Source organism: Myotis nattereri, assembly GCF_964212035.1.
Source record: "Myotis nattereri genome assembly, chromosome: 3".
Lineage (NCBI taxonomy): Eukaryota > Metazoa > Chordata > Mammalia > Chiroptera > Vespertilionidae > Myotis > Myotis nattereri.
The window spans coordinates 66,718,748-66,733,769 of NC_138077.1; positions in this window are offsets into that span (position 1 = coordinate 66,718,748).

A 15,022-nucleotide genomic window follows, 5' to 3' on the forward strand; every position below is an offset into this window, starting at 1 on the left:
GAAGGTTATTTTTCTCACTAGAGAGAAAAACAATTGTTTTATGTAGCCATGTTTTATCATTTGTAATTGTGTATTTGATCTTTCTGCCATATTAATCTATTAAAATATGTTAGAACACTTTTCAACTTGTATTTTTAGTCAGTTTTTTTTTTTTGTAGGAAAAAGGCATGGACTTTGCTATTCTCACTGATAACATTTTTTAACATTTTAATTATTATTACCCTTAGGCAAGGTTATTATTTTTTTTGTTAATCCTCACCTGAGGATATTTTTCCATTGATTTTTTAGAAAGAGTGGAAGGGAGGGGGAGAGATGGAGATAGGGAAACATTGATGTGAGAGGGACACATCTATTGGTTGCCTCCCACATGCGCCTGCAACTGAGGTACATGCCCTTGACCAGAATCGAACCCACTGCCCTTCAGTCTGCAGGCCAACGCTCTATCCACTGGGTTAAACTGGCTAGGGTTAGGCCAAGTTATTTTAATGGACAAGTTTACTTTGTAGTATGCCTGTAATATATATCTTTATTAGAGGCCCAGTGCACGATTTTGTGCATGGTTGGGGTCTCTCAGCCTGGTGGGTGACTGGGGCTGATTGGAGCCACAGGAAGTGGGCAGGCTGTGGAAGGTTGGTTGTGGGAGTGCACTGACCACCCAGGGGCAGCTCCTGCATTGAGTATTTGCCCCCTGGTGGTCAGTATGGGGCATAGTGACTGGTCGACCAGTTGTTTGGTCGTTTGGTTGCTTAGGCTTTTATATATACTGAGTGGACAGATTATTATGACCACCCCATCAGTACTTCATTAACACTTCCAAAAATACTGAATATTGAAAACTTCCTAAGCAAGTACTCTCAAGGTTTTTATTATTATTATTATTATTATTTGCATAACTAATTCACTTCATTGTACTGATGGGGTGGTCATAATAATCTGGCTGGTCATAATAATCTGGCCACTCAGTGTATATAGATTGCCTTATTGGCAGTGAATGGTGTGCTTTCTGGGCATACTGAGTAGATGAGATGGCATTCCAGAGGCAGAGGTGTTGAGACTGTTTAATTTGCTCACAGGCAGATTGTGTCAGGGGTTCCCAAGACAACTCCCCAAATTTGGTAATTCATTAGAAGAACTCACAGGTCTCGGCATGTGATCATACTCATGGCCATTTATCACAGTGAAAGGATATGTACAAAGCAAAATTGGTAAAGGGAAAGGCATTCAAAGTGAAGTCTGGAGAAAACCAGCCCCAACCTTTGATGAGTCTTCTCCCAGTGGAGGTGCACAGGATGCACTTAATTCTACCAGCAACGAGCTATAACAGGTGAGAAATGTCTTCCAGGAACTTTGGCCTGAGCCTAGGACTCTAGAGTTTTGACTGTGAGCTGGCCATGTAAGCACATAGTGACTGTGTGATGGGCTCTAGTCACTGAAATTCCAGACTCTCAGAAGGAGAGCAGGTGTTCAGCATAAACCACATTGCTTGTGCAAATGGAATAGATATGGTGAGCTGCTGTTGTCATTTAGGGCAAGTTTTCTAATCAAAGTCTCAGATGCCAGCCAGTGGTCACTCTTATAAGCAAGCTTTTCTAAGTATAGCAGTTGCAGGCCTGCTAGGTTAACTCTTTTCTGCATGTAAGTAAGATAATTTTTAAATGAAAAGGTTCTCATCTGTATTTATTATGAGATTGTATACTTATAGGAAAGTTATATTCCAGGCTCTGCTCTAATTACAAATGATTTCTGTGGAGATTTTTGAGAAAAGTGGAATAAACCTGCTTTAGTCATGTTAATGGAAAATGGCAAAACTAGAATTCTTTATAAATTAAAATTTTGGCGACTAATAAAACTATTTAGTTTCCCGGTGTACAATTTTATGACACGTCATCTGTATATTGCATTATGTGTTTACCACCCAAACTCAAATCTCCTTCTGTCACCCTATATTTGAACCCTTTACCCTATGTTATCCCTTTATACCATATCCCTCTAGTAACCACCATATTGTTGTCTGTGTCTATGAATTTCAGTTTTACATCCTACCTATGAGTGAAATCATACGATTCTTAGCTTTTTCTGACTTATTTAGTTTGGCATAATATTCTCAAGGTCCACCCTGTTGTCCCAAAAGGCAGTAGTTCATCTTCTTATGGCTGAGTAGTATTCCATTGCGTATATGTACCACATCTTCTTTATCCAGCCCTCTATCACAGGACATGTCGTTTTATGTTCAAGAAGGTTATAATCAAAGCTGCTGCATCAGCTCCCTGTAATGAAGTGCAGGGTCTCTAGAGGGCAATTCAATGAATGTTAGTGATTGAATGGGTAGGAACAGCAGACCCTCAGTTGACTAGGTGAGCCCTGGCATGTTTAGCTCGAGTTGAGTGGAGCTAAGTACTGGAATATTCCCACCAACCTCTTTACTCATCCTTCTCCATAGTCTGGACAACAAATTAGAAAATATATTTTTTGTGGTTACTTTTAGAAAGGAGTAATGCCTGGGGTAGAGCACTCAGCAGTTTACCTGATAGGCAGGATCTCATGGGTGCAGGGCATAGAAGGAGTGGTTGAGCCTGGAATGTAATGCCAGATGGTCTTCAGGCTGTGATGTACCCCTCTACTTCCTCAACCACTGTAAGCTAGGGCCTACATTTACACTCTTCTCCCTGCTATCCGTTATTTGCCAAGGTAGCTAACTGATTTTACCATGATAATAGGAGCTCACAAGCGCACATTATAAATACAGAAGCAATTAAAAAAAAGATAAAAACAAAAAAATCATGAGTAATGAGAATGAATGGATGTAGTGGACAAAGGATTTAAAATAAAAACAGTAAATATCCTCAGAAACACAAGCGAGAATATGGGAAATATGAAACAAGAAACTTCAAAGAAGATTTGGAGATATTAAATATCAATATAATATTGTTGAACTAAATATTGCAATGAACAGATTTAATAATTGAATAGCAGAATAAATATATGTTGCCAAAGAGCAAAATAGTGGGCTGGATAATCAGGTCAGGAATATTCTAGAAAAGCATTAGGCAAAGGTAATAAGATAAAAAAAAAAGTTAAGAGCTATGGGGGATAGAAGAGGGAATGTTAATATCATATTATTGGAATAACCAAAACAGATAAAGGAAAGTTAGATTTCAAAAAATAATTATTGAAAATTTCCAGAATGAAGGATGTGAGACCTTAGTTTGGAAGGAATCATACAACAGAATAGATGAGAGAAACTATACCTAGACATATTAAATTAACATTTTAGAACACTAAGTTCAAAAAACAAATGCTAAAACTTTCCAGAGGGTAAATGTAAGTCAACTACCAAGCAACAAAAGTCAGACTAAATTTTCTGAGTAATAGCACTGGATGAATGAAAGGAATAAAGTAGCATTTTTAAAGCGTTGAAGAAAATAACATTACGCTTAGTATATTTTACTGTTGACTAAATAAGCCATGGCATACAAAAGCATATTCTAACAATCTAGAACTAAAACTCTAGACCACTGCTAGTCGAAGTGCTAGTCCAAGAATAGTTTATCTGTCTGGATGAGATAAAGAGCTTGTGCAAGAATATAAATCAATACACTGCTTCTTTTATTGAGAAAACCTTGCTAAGAAAAAAGAGTCAGCTGGACTAAACAGTGCTTACTGATTCAGTAGATTCACACTAGGACAAGCTCTCAACTCTCTCTCTCTCTCTCTCTCTCTCTCTCTCTCTCTCTCTCTCACCAGTTTGTACACCACATTTTGAGTAGCACTGCTCCAGATGATATCATTATGGGGTGGGTGTGGGGTGGAGGTGCACAAGACCATAGGGACATGGCAGTGAATGTAGGTATTTGTCTCAGTTTTGTGGTGGAGAGAAGACTTGGATATAATAAATTTTAAAACTTTATGGTGAAAAATAAGCATCAATGTGAATCTTATTAAACAGGGCTATCCACCATAGGAATAAAAATAGTATGTATATCTTTTAAAATAGAATAAGAAAATGGAATTCTTGGATAGCCAGGTTGATGGAGACCCAATATGGTGCCCACCGGCCAGCTCTGTGCGGGGAGAGCTCAGAAAAGGAACAGCAGCCTCTGCCAGCACTTCTGTCCCGGAGAAAGCTGCCCCTCCAGCTCTCACCCTGATGACAGACAGTGCCATTCCTCCCTGTGTGTCTGTGGTGCCTGCCGTTCGAGCTGCTGTGCCAGTGCTGTAGCTCAGAGAGAGTCAGCCCAAGTCATGGGAACATTTGCTCCAATACTCAGGACCGGTGAGAGTCCCGCTTTGAGACTGACGCCTCCCTCGGGGGAGGTAAAGGACCCATCGTTCAGATTGAGCAGTAAGAGGACCAAGACTAGGATTTCCCTAGAGTGAGGGGACAGGAGACCCTTTACTAGGTATGCTTACCAGCATCTAAGAAGTACCTGTGAGTCCCACCAGAATCAAAGGACAGAGCAGGCCGGCCACGGCCCAGATGGAATCCAGTAAAATGTGGGCAAGAGCAACAGGATCCTGGGACAGGTGTGGACCTGGCTGCAGGGCAGGGAGCTTCGTGCCCAGATCCAACACAGGCCCTGGGACCACCCCAGCTTTATTAAGGACACTTCTCACAAACAATCATGGTATTTCAGGCAGGACATGGACAGACAATCATTAACAGTACTCAGCTTTCAAACTTCTTTCTTCAATAAACTACCAAAATCAGAAAACCACCATCAAATGCAATGAAGTCTTCATCTGATGCTCTGAAGAGGGACAGTTTAGCAGTGGTTCTCAACCTTCCTAATGCCCCGACCCTTTAATACAGTTCCTTATGTTGTGGTGACACCCAATTTCATTGTTACAAATTGAACATAATTAAAGCATAGCGATTAACCACAAAACAATATGTAATTATATATGTGTTTTCCGATGGTCTTAGGCGACCCCTGTGAAAGGGTTGTTCGACCCCCAAAGGGGTCGCGACCCACAGGTTGAGAACTGCTGGTTTAGAGTGAGGGCGGGCATTTCACATTAAGCATCCTGACTTTCAGGAAATGAGGTGAGGATGGCAGAATTATCAATCTGTAGATCACACTCTAAAAAGAAACGGCTGCTCTTTTGAGGGGTGCCATTGCCATGGTGACATTGGGAAGTCCAGATTGCACATCATACTAGTAACCAATTTTTTTTGTGGGGGTTGGGGTTGTCAGTCTCAACAGGTCTCTGGGCTTAAAGGAGTCAAGTCTATTCTTAAAGTGGAGAGGGAGAAAAGGATATAGTTTTTTCCACACCACAAAGTGTTTGTGCCAAGGTGGCTGCCATGTGTCAACATCATCAAGAGATCCCTCCTCCCAGGAACCAAGAGGAAGTCTCTCAAAACTGGAAGGGAAAGGTGTTTTTCCCCATGTCAATTCAGCTTTGGAGACATTCTATTAGTAATAAAACAACAGTAAAGTGTTCTGTATGCTAACAACATAGCTTACAAAAAGTAAAACAAAATTCTGCATTTTTATAAAACTTGATAAAAATGTATTTCAAACTGTACAGTCCCCAGAAATACACAGTTATCACAAATGCCCACACTTCACTTGGCATCTGCAGTTTTCTGTGCCCAGCCTGTTTGAGCATCTCCGTTTTCTGCAGGGTTATTCCCATCCTTGCCGGCATCAGCTTTCCCTTTTCCCCTTTGGGTACCTTCTCTCCTTCTTTGCAGGGGCCTTTTTAGGCTTGGGCTCTGGCTTCGGAGGAGCAGGTTTAGCAGGTAACCTGGCAGATTTTCTCTATGGTTCCCCCTTCATCTTGGCTTTATCTTCTTTCTCCAGGGCAGGATGAGGAAGGTCACCATGGCGGGCCACAGGTACTGGATGCAGGGATGCAGAGACGCAAGGGCTGTGGTCATCCTGGGGTTGTTCTTGCCTCTTGTTCACTCTGCTCCGGGTGATTGATATTTTAATGGGTCTCAATAGACTGCAAAACATTGTTTTCTAAAATTACATTTCATAATTACCTTGTTATTCTGCAGAAAACTGTGCAGAGATAAATACATTAAAATAACTTCAATGGAAATTTAAAATTTAAAAAAAACTATTTCCATTGCAGTAAAAGAAAGATGTAGGTGGCATGTATATTTCAGCAAAAGGAGGGGCGTGTGGTTATTCAATTTGTCAGTCTTAAGTGATTTCTTTTTACTCTTAAATAATTTCTTCCTCCTGAAGATAAAAAAAAATGTACATTTACTGTCTGTGCTAATGACTAAGTCTATTGTCATGGATTTTGTGAGCAATTATGTTTAAAACATACCTGTTTAGACTTTGTGGTCAATATGGTGAGCATGAATGCCAAAATTATTTTTGAATTAGGTTCTGCATTTTGTTTAAAATATTAATTACACTTACGACAAGCCAAAGTAGCCTTGTGGAAGGTGCTGTTGCTATCTATAAAATAACTGGCAACAGGCTTTTTTTCTTTTTAATTTGGCTTTTACTGGAAGGAAGTATAAAAATGGCAGAATTTATAAACTAGGTTTATAAGGTTTTCTTTTGTAAATGGAAATAAAAGAAACATGGTCACTACTGAATTTACTGTACTATTCTAAACTTAAGATTCATTTCTTAATGCTTGGAATTTTGATGTCTCAAAACCAAACCAATGGAAGTGTTGTATTTGCGTTAGAAAAGCTAAAAATACTTAATCTGCACTTTTCGGTATAAGTCTTACTCTGTCTAAATTCATAAACAGAGCAGCCCCGAACCACATTTTATTTATACAATCCTGTTGAAGAATATAATGTGTTTTTATTTTTTTTAAAAGTCTGTATCTTTCATCTCTGTCGAAGCTGTGTAAACCTTTTAGAGTGCAATTTTCAAAAATTTTGTTTTTCCAAACAAAATCCTCCCAAACAAAACACCATTTTCAGTGGTGGTGAATAATGTTATTGTGTAGTCATGTATTCCCTATATCTAAATACTTATTGATGACACACACACACACACACACACACACACCCTAGAACTCATGTTCAAATGAAGTCTGTTCTTGATTAAAAAAAAGGAATGGCCTTGAACTTTTCAAGAGGAACAGCAAATAGGAGAAGATAATGGAGAGCCAAGATAATGAGCCAAGATGGGCCATTTATAAGGAAAATCCACTGGAAACAGCTTGGGTGAGGCAGAAAGTTGGGGGAGGGGGTGGGAGACATAGGGCTTCAGGGAAATACCAAGGCTAACAGTGTGAGCTAGATTATTGGGTCTCAGATGTGGCACCCATGTGCTGGCTTTGTGGTGGGAATGCTTATCAAAGCAGCAATGGCTTCTGCCAGCACTTCTGTCTGGAATAAAGCTGCCCCCCAGCTCTTGCCCTGATGCTGGACAATTCAGTTCCTCCCCATATGCCTCTGGTGGCTTTCAAACTGCTATGCCAGCGCTGGAGCTCAGAGGGAGGGAGTGAAAGTAAGTCCTTAAGTGGACCCTTAAGAGGATCTGCCTGGGGCTCCAGACACCCTCTGTCTACCTCAGTTTCAAACCCTGCTGGTTTTTGCAGCAAGAAATTACGAGGACTTCTCTTCCTGGCACTGAAACCCTGGGCTAGAGGACCTGGTGTGGGGCTGGGAGTCCTCGCTCCTCCGGGGGACCACTGTAGCTGAGATATTCCTTCCAATTTTTATCTGCCACATGTAGGTGTGGGACCAGTCTGTTTTCCTACCAGTCTCTATGTGTCCTCTTCTTTATATCCTTAGTTATACGACTTCCATTCAGCCAGGTTACAGGCAGTTCTGAATGATGGTTGTCCTGTAGTTTAGTTGTAATTTTGATGTGGTTGTGGAAGGAGGTGAGTACCGCGTTTACCTACACTGTCATCTTGACCAGAAGTCCCTGAATACTTGTAATGATGGTAATAGACACGGATAAGTAAACAAACTTATAAAGTATGATAAATAAATAACTGGAAATAAGGATAAAATAAGGCCTACTACCACAGCAATACAGTAAGTGTAAATAGTTTAAACTAACAACTGACAGGTTTCTTATATTGGTAAAAAACAAAACCAAATGAAACAAGGAAGGGGCAAAGTTAAAATCCAGCAGATAATTCTATATGCTGTCTTTGAGACAAAGTTTAAAATAAAAATATATAACTCTTTAACTTCTTCTTGCAAACTGTTTATTGCAAGCAAGAGGCAGCTGAGGGAATAAATATCCAGAATTTAAGGAAATTTCATATATTACTTAAAAGTATAATTAACCCAAATAGAAAGAGAAAAGGCTAGGCAAAGTATATGAATGGCCAATTTACTGAGGAAGAAATGGAATTTTGTAGAAAAATGAAAAGGACTTATGGCATAATTATATAATGACTAATGAATCCAAACCAGATGCACCATCAAGAGAACACCCACAATTATGTAATAGTAATTACATTTGGCCACCTTTAATATTTTGCCAACATTTGGTCTTATACAATCCTACATTTACATCAAAAATCTTTTTTTTGTTTTGAAGTTATATTTGTTAATGTAGGAGGATAGAAGATATCTTACTTCGTTATCTTGTTAACTTAAAATATTTAGATATATTCCATCTACACTCTCACCTTGGCCACGCAAATATTAGAGGACAGCCTGATAAAGGTGGAAGAATAATAAAAGAATATCACAGCTGGCCTTTGTACATATTTGGAAGACACTACACGTGCAGCAATGGTTAAATGGTGCATTAATTTCTGTTGCTGTTGTAACAAAGTAACACAAACTTAGTGGCTTCAGAACAGCACAAGTTTACTGTCTTATAGTTCTGGAGGTCAGAAGTCCAAAATAGCTTTAACTGGACTAAAAAATCAAGGTGTTGGCAAAGCTGTGCTCCTTCTGGAAGCTCTAGCAGGGGTGGGCAAACTTTTTGACTCGAGGGCCACAATGGGTTCTTAAACTGGACCGGAGGGCCGGAACAAAAGCATGGATGGAGTGTTTGTGTGAACTAATATAAATTCAAAGTAAACATCATTACATAAAAGGCTACGGTCTTTTTTTTCAATAGTTTTATTCATTTCAAACGGCTGCTCTAGAGGATTAGTGTCTTCCTGGCCTTTTCCAGTGCCCGGAGGCAGCCTGTAGCCCTTAGTTCATGGCCCCTTCCTTTATCTTCAGAGCCGGAGGTGAAGCATCTGTCAGCTCTCTCTCTGACTCTGACTCTCTTCCCTCCCTCTTTCCTTTATGAGGACTCTTGTGATTATATTGGGCCCACTCAGATGATTCAAAATAATCTCCCCATTTCAAGCTCACTGACGTAGTCCTATTTGCAGTCCCTTTTGCCATGTAAAGTAACATTGTCACATGTTCTAAGGGTTAGGATATGGACATCTTTGGTGGGGGACATTATTCTGTCGATCACAAATGAAGTGTGGGAATGGAAAGGCAGGTAGAAAGCAGAGCACTTAGGAAAAGGTTTTCACCTTTAAAAAATATCATTTTTTGCTACTGTTTAAACTGTTTTTGCCAGGGAGATAGTACTTTTATAACAGCTATTTACAAATATATTTTGATCCCTCAGTCATTTTTAAATTTATTTATTTTTTTGGAAGGCAAATTTTACATTATGCATCTCTTTGCCTTGTAGAAGTATTATTCTGATAGCCTTTTAAAATCATTTGTTTAAATAATCCCATTTAATAGAGATAAAAATTGGTATGTGTAGAGCATAATTGTGTTACCTAATATTTGTACTTGAATAAAGGGAAATCTTTTGGAAGTATAACAGTGGAATAAAAGACTGAAAATAAGGCAAAACAAAATAAAACAAAAAAATAAAGCAAACAAACAAAACTTGGGAAGTATTTCATCATGTCTCTTCCAAAAAGCTAGATCCAATCTGGGCCTTGAGTCTTATTAATATTGATATTCCAGGGGTCAAGGAGTTAAGTTGTTATTAGCTTCCAAATGGACCTAAGACAAATATTGAGTTAAATATCTGATGAAATATTCCTAGGAGAACTTAACTCTATTGGCCAGTAGTAATAGTTTATTTTTCCCTCTTTTCCTGATCCTCTTGTATCAGCAAACCAACTTTTAGCAGTCATAAAGCACATCACTTTAAACAGAAATTATCTAATACATGTCCAATAGACAAAGATAAAAGCAGCCTACTTGCACATACCTGCCCACATCCCTGCTCCTAAAAGTATCTCCCAAGAAATTCTAATGGTCGGGATGTCCTCCCTTTGGGTGGAGGTGCCCTTATAGTGAGTTACTTTTGTTTGTTTGAGGATTTCTTTCTTATTTATTTATTTATTTATTTATTTATTTATTTATTTATTTAATCTTTATTTTTGAAAGTATTACATATGTTCCTTTTTCCCCCCACTGACCTCTCCCCCCCAGCCCCGCCCCCCACCTCTGGCTTTCACCACCCTATTGTCTGTGTCTATGGGTTATGCTAGTGATCCCACTTCTAGGAACATATACCAAGAAATCAGAGACACTCATCAGAAAGGATATATGCACCCCTATGTTCATAGCAGTGCAATTTACAATAGCTGAGATTTGGAAACAGCCTAAGTGCCCATTAAAAGATGAGTGGATTAAGGAACGGTGGCATATCTATACAATGGAAATACTACCTGGCTGTAAAAAAGAAGTAACTCTTACCATTTGCAACAGTATGGGTGGACCTGGAGAGCATTATGCTAAGCGAGATAAGACAGTCAGAGAAAGATAAGTATCACTTGATCTCATTCATTTGTGGAATCTAATGAACAATATAAACTGATGAACAAAAACAGACCAGAGACACAGAAGCATTGAACAAATTGATAGTGCTTTACGGTTGAAGATAGAGGCACGGCTGCTCATATTCCCACTGCCGTTGGTTCTGGGGTTCTCCTGCTGAAGAACTGGGGTTTACCGATCAACTTGTGGTGCAAGCTCATTCCTGGTTCATTCTCCCCACTGTTGCTGCATTGCCAGCAGGAACTCAGTCATAACTGTTTTTTCCTTCTGTAGGAAAAATTTGTTAGAAGCAGGGCACCACTTCTTATAGGTTTGATTGCTTTATCATGTTCAGCCAAGTAAAATATAGAAACACTAAATCAAGAAAAAGAGATCTTATCTACTTCCTTTTCTCGATATGGAGCATTGATCATGTAAACATTTTCAAAAGTCTTATAACCCTTTTTCTTTTCCAAAGGTGAAATAATCATAACAATATTCTTTAAAAAATTCCCCTAGACATACTTTCAAATTATATGAAACCACTCCAAAATCATTAGTAGCATATTAAAAAAATAAGCAGAATTAAAGCATGTAAGAAAGAAAGATCACTAATAGGAAAATAGTTACAAAAACATACTTTAGATAAATATTAATGCAGCATGAACTACCTTAAGGAAAAATATATTAATGTAAGACTTCTAACTTTTAAAGTTCCTAAATTTAATGTATAGAATATGTGAGCTTTTATGTGGCATTAACATAATCATTGTTATAAGTGACCAAAATAAACAAGGATTTCAATAGAACAGATGGAAGAAAGTTGTTACAAAAGGGAGCAGCTACCAAATGCAAGGGTTCTTCAGCTTCTAGTATCTGTTTATCCTTTAGCTGCTGCCCACAAATTAAGTGACATAGTGATTTATTTTAAAACCATGCTTTGAAATAATAACTTTAATTTTTTTCCTAACTCAGTACAGTGGAGATTACTGAAATGATCAGGTTTAGAAAGTATTTTAAAGGAGAAACCAAAAAGATTTGTTGATGGATTGTGAGTGAAAAGGAAAAGTGAAGAATCAAAGGATGGAACTTCTATATCAGATAGACATTTAGAACAACTCTCCCAGACAAGTAGAAAAGCTAAAATAAATAAATAAACAGACAAACAAATAAATAAATCTATATAATAAAAGCCTAAGTGACCTTTAAGGCAGAACAACCAGAACAACCGGTCGTTATGATGTGCATTGACCACCAGGGGACACATGCTTAACACAGGAGCTGCCCCCTGGTGGTCAGTGCGCTCCCACAGGGGGAGCTCTGCTTAGCCAGAAGCCGGGCTCACGGCTGATGAGAGCAGCGAGCCAAGCGGTAAGGAACAGCGAGCAGGCAGGTGGTAAGAAGCGAGGGGTCCCAGACTGGGAGAGGGTTGTCTGCTTGCAGGCTTAGGCCCACTCCCTGCAGGGGTCCGAAGGGTGCTGGACTGCAAGAAGGTGCAGGCCGGGCTGAGGGGATACCCCCCACCCCCCAGTGCATAACTTTCGTGCACCAGACCTCTAGTAAATAAATAAAATATGGTGGAAGGTATTAGGAAATTCTCAAAATAATGAAGAATTACCTGGTCTCAAATTATTTCTATTATTTGGAAAAACAAAACACAATGCCTAGGACAGGAGAAAACCAGACTTCATAAGCCACTTTAAATATTGGAATCAGAAACTATTTATTTATTTATTTATTTATTTATTTATTTATTCTTTATTGTTGAAAGTATTACATGTCTCCCGTTGGAATTAGAGACCTTAAAGTATTCTCTTTATGTTAAAGAAGACAAAAGCCACGTAACTAAGAAACAAACTTTGGAGTGAGATTTCTTGGGCTTGAATCCTGTCTCTACCACATATTAGCTATATCATTGGACAATTTATTTAACTTCTCTAGCTTCAGTTTCTTCAAGTTTAAAGGGAAATATTTTGATGGAACAATAGAAATTATAAAAATGACATCAGATTTGAAAAAAGAATCAAATAGATATTCTAAAACAAACTCAAGATATACAGTAACCAAAAATAGGTGGCAGAACTGAAATTTAAACCCAGGAAATTCAACTTTAGGGGCCATAGCCTTAACAGCTACTTCCAAAACTAGGAAAAAATTATGACATTCTTAAACTTCCAAATTTAACTAGAGTTCAACCAACTTAAACTACTGTCTAGTTATTTATTAAAAACATACATCATCTTATAAAAGATACCATGGTCAAATACATAATTTGGGAACAAAATTTTGAAGCAACTGATATAATAAAATGTCCACTGAATATTGAATGAAATTGCAGACAGATAATTTCTATGACTGACATAATTTTTATGTTTCATATTCTTTTACTAGAAAGTTGCACAAAAACCATTTTATTAATTTAATACTGTCTGAAACACTTAAGGTGATTCCATTTGGCTATTTCTTTTTAAAATTTCCTTCTTGACTTTAGTAATTAGGGCATTTTGGAGATCAGATGATACCGGTCTTTTTTCAGAATACGTTGCCTGAATGTTAGTTTCTAGCCAAGGTACATGACTTGGCTTTTTATTCTTTTCAATTCATTTCTGTAATTTTTTGGACTTCCCCTTTCCAGTTGTCACTCAGAGATGAAAACAATATAACTGCCTCTAAAGTTTTTTTTTCTGTCTCTGTCTGTGTGTGTGTGTGTGTGTGTGTGTGTGTGTGAGAGAGAGAGAGAGAGAGAATTGCCATTTATTACTGAAGTTGCCAAATCACCACCAAAGACTCATGGGTTTGAGGGGTGTCTATAAGTAATGAAGAGGCACAAACATAAGTTTGGAGGGAGAGGAAATGGAGAAATGGATGGTGGGACTCCCAGTTGCTCTTTCCTTCTTCTTCTTCTTTTTTTTTTTATCCTCACCCAAGGTCATGTTTATAGAGAGGAAGAGAGAGAGAGAGAGAGAGAGAGAGAGAGAGAGAGAGAGAGAGATCTCAACCAACGGAGCCACTCTGACCAGGCTGTCCTTCCGCTTTCTAATGCCACAGGAAGAAGGTTCTTTTCTGGCCAGCACACTTCCCCCTCTCCATGTCCAGTTTCTCTGTGGGGGTAAGGTGGGGTAGGAGGATGTTGGAAGAGGATGTAGTGTGGGTAGTGTGGGTGGGCCCCAGGAGGGGGATGGGTGCTGGAGTGGAAGCAAGGGTTCCCAGGTTCTCATGCATCTTAATGCAGAGGTCCTCCAAAGTAAAATTTTCAACAAGATTTCTACTTATTAATTTGGTTTTGGGAATGAAAGATAATTGGTTGACTGGGATACCACTGTACTCAAGACCAGAATTAGAGTGGCCCATTTTCCAGTGTTTATCCACATTGTGAGGTACCACCTGACTCCCTTCAAGAAGGACGTTGTTCCAGGGTGGATCGTATTGCCGGCAGTTCAGAAAGACTTCTATGGATTGCCTCACCCAAGATCATGCCCCTTTCCTGAGCTATATGTAATAAGTGATAGATTCAGGAGTATTAAGATATGGCCATTTCAGCTCAACAGAGGACATCTCTAAAGGGTAGTTCAAACTCCAGATCTCCCCAGGGGTTAGCCGAGCCTGTTATGGGCCTACCTTATAGTTTGACTTCTCTCGCTGCCCACTCTAGTTTATGTTTCTTTAGTTCTATAAGAAATGATTTAAGATTACTCCTTAATAACCACCCTTCACACTAAACTCCATTTCAGGGTTTGCTTCACAGGGTACACAACTTATAACAATCTTCTTCAAATTTATCTGAATCAAGGCATTGAATCTATCTTCCATTCTTTAATCTATCCATCTATCCACCCACCCATCTATCTCTTTACTATTTTTATTAAACCATCCTGGCATTTCAGAAGACTCATTCTTCTTCTTATTCAGTAATATTTCTTCAAGTTATAATATCCACACTACTGGTATTTATCAGGTAGCCAGTTGTTTAACTAGTTTCCAAAAGATATAAATAAATGTGCAAAGTTTAGCATGTTAGCATACTTTGTGATCAAATTCTCAAAGTGCAGCTGTAAACATTAGCTTTGGATTCACCAAATTATCTGCAGGGGGCAGCAGAGAATGCTCTTAAGGCAAATACAATTAGAGAAATGCAGTTTCTTTTTCTTCTTCTTTCTGTCTCTTCAAAACAAACAATGAAGTTGTAAGAGTGCTCAACTAGAAGAAAAAGTGAGTGAATAGATGAACAGATTTAGGAGGGGTGAAGAGTGTGGAACATGCATTGGAGAAAAGACAGTTAAAAAAATACTTGGTAAAGTAATTAGCCACGTAACTAAGAAACAAACTTTGGAGTTAGATTTC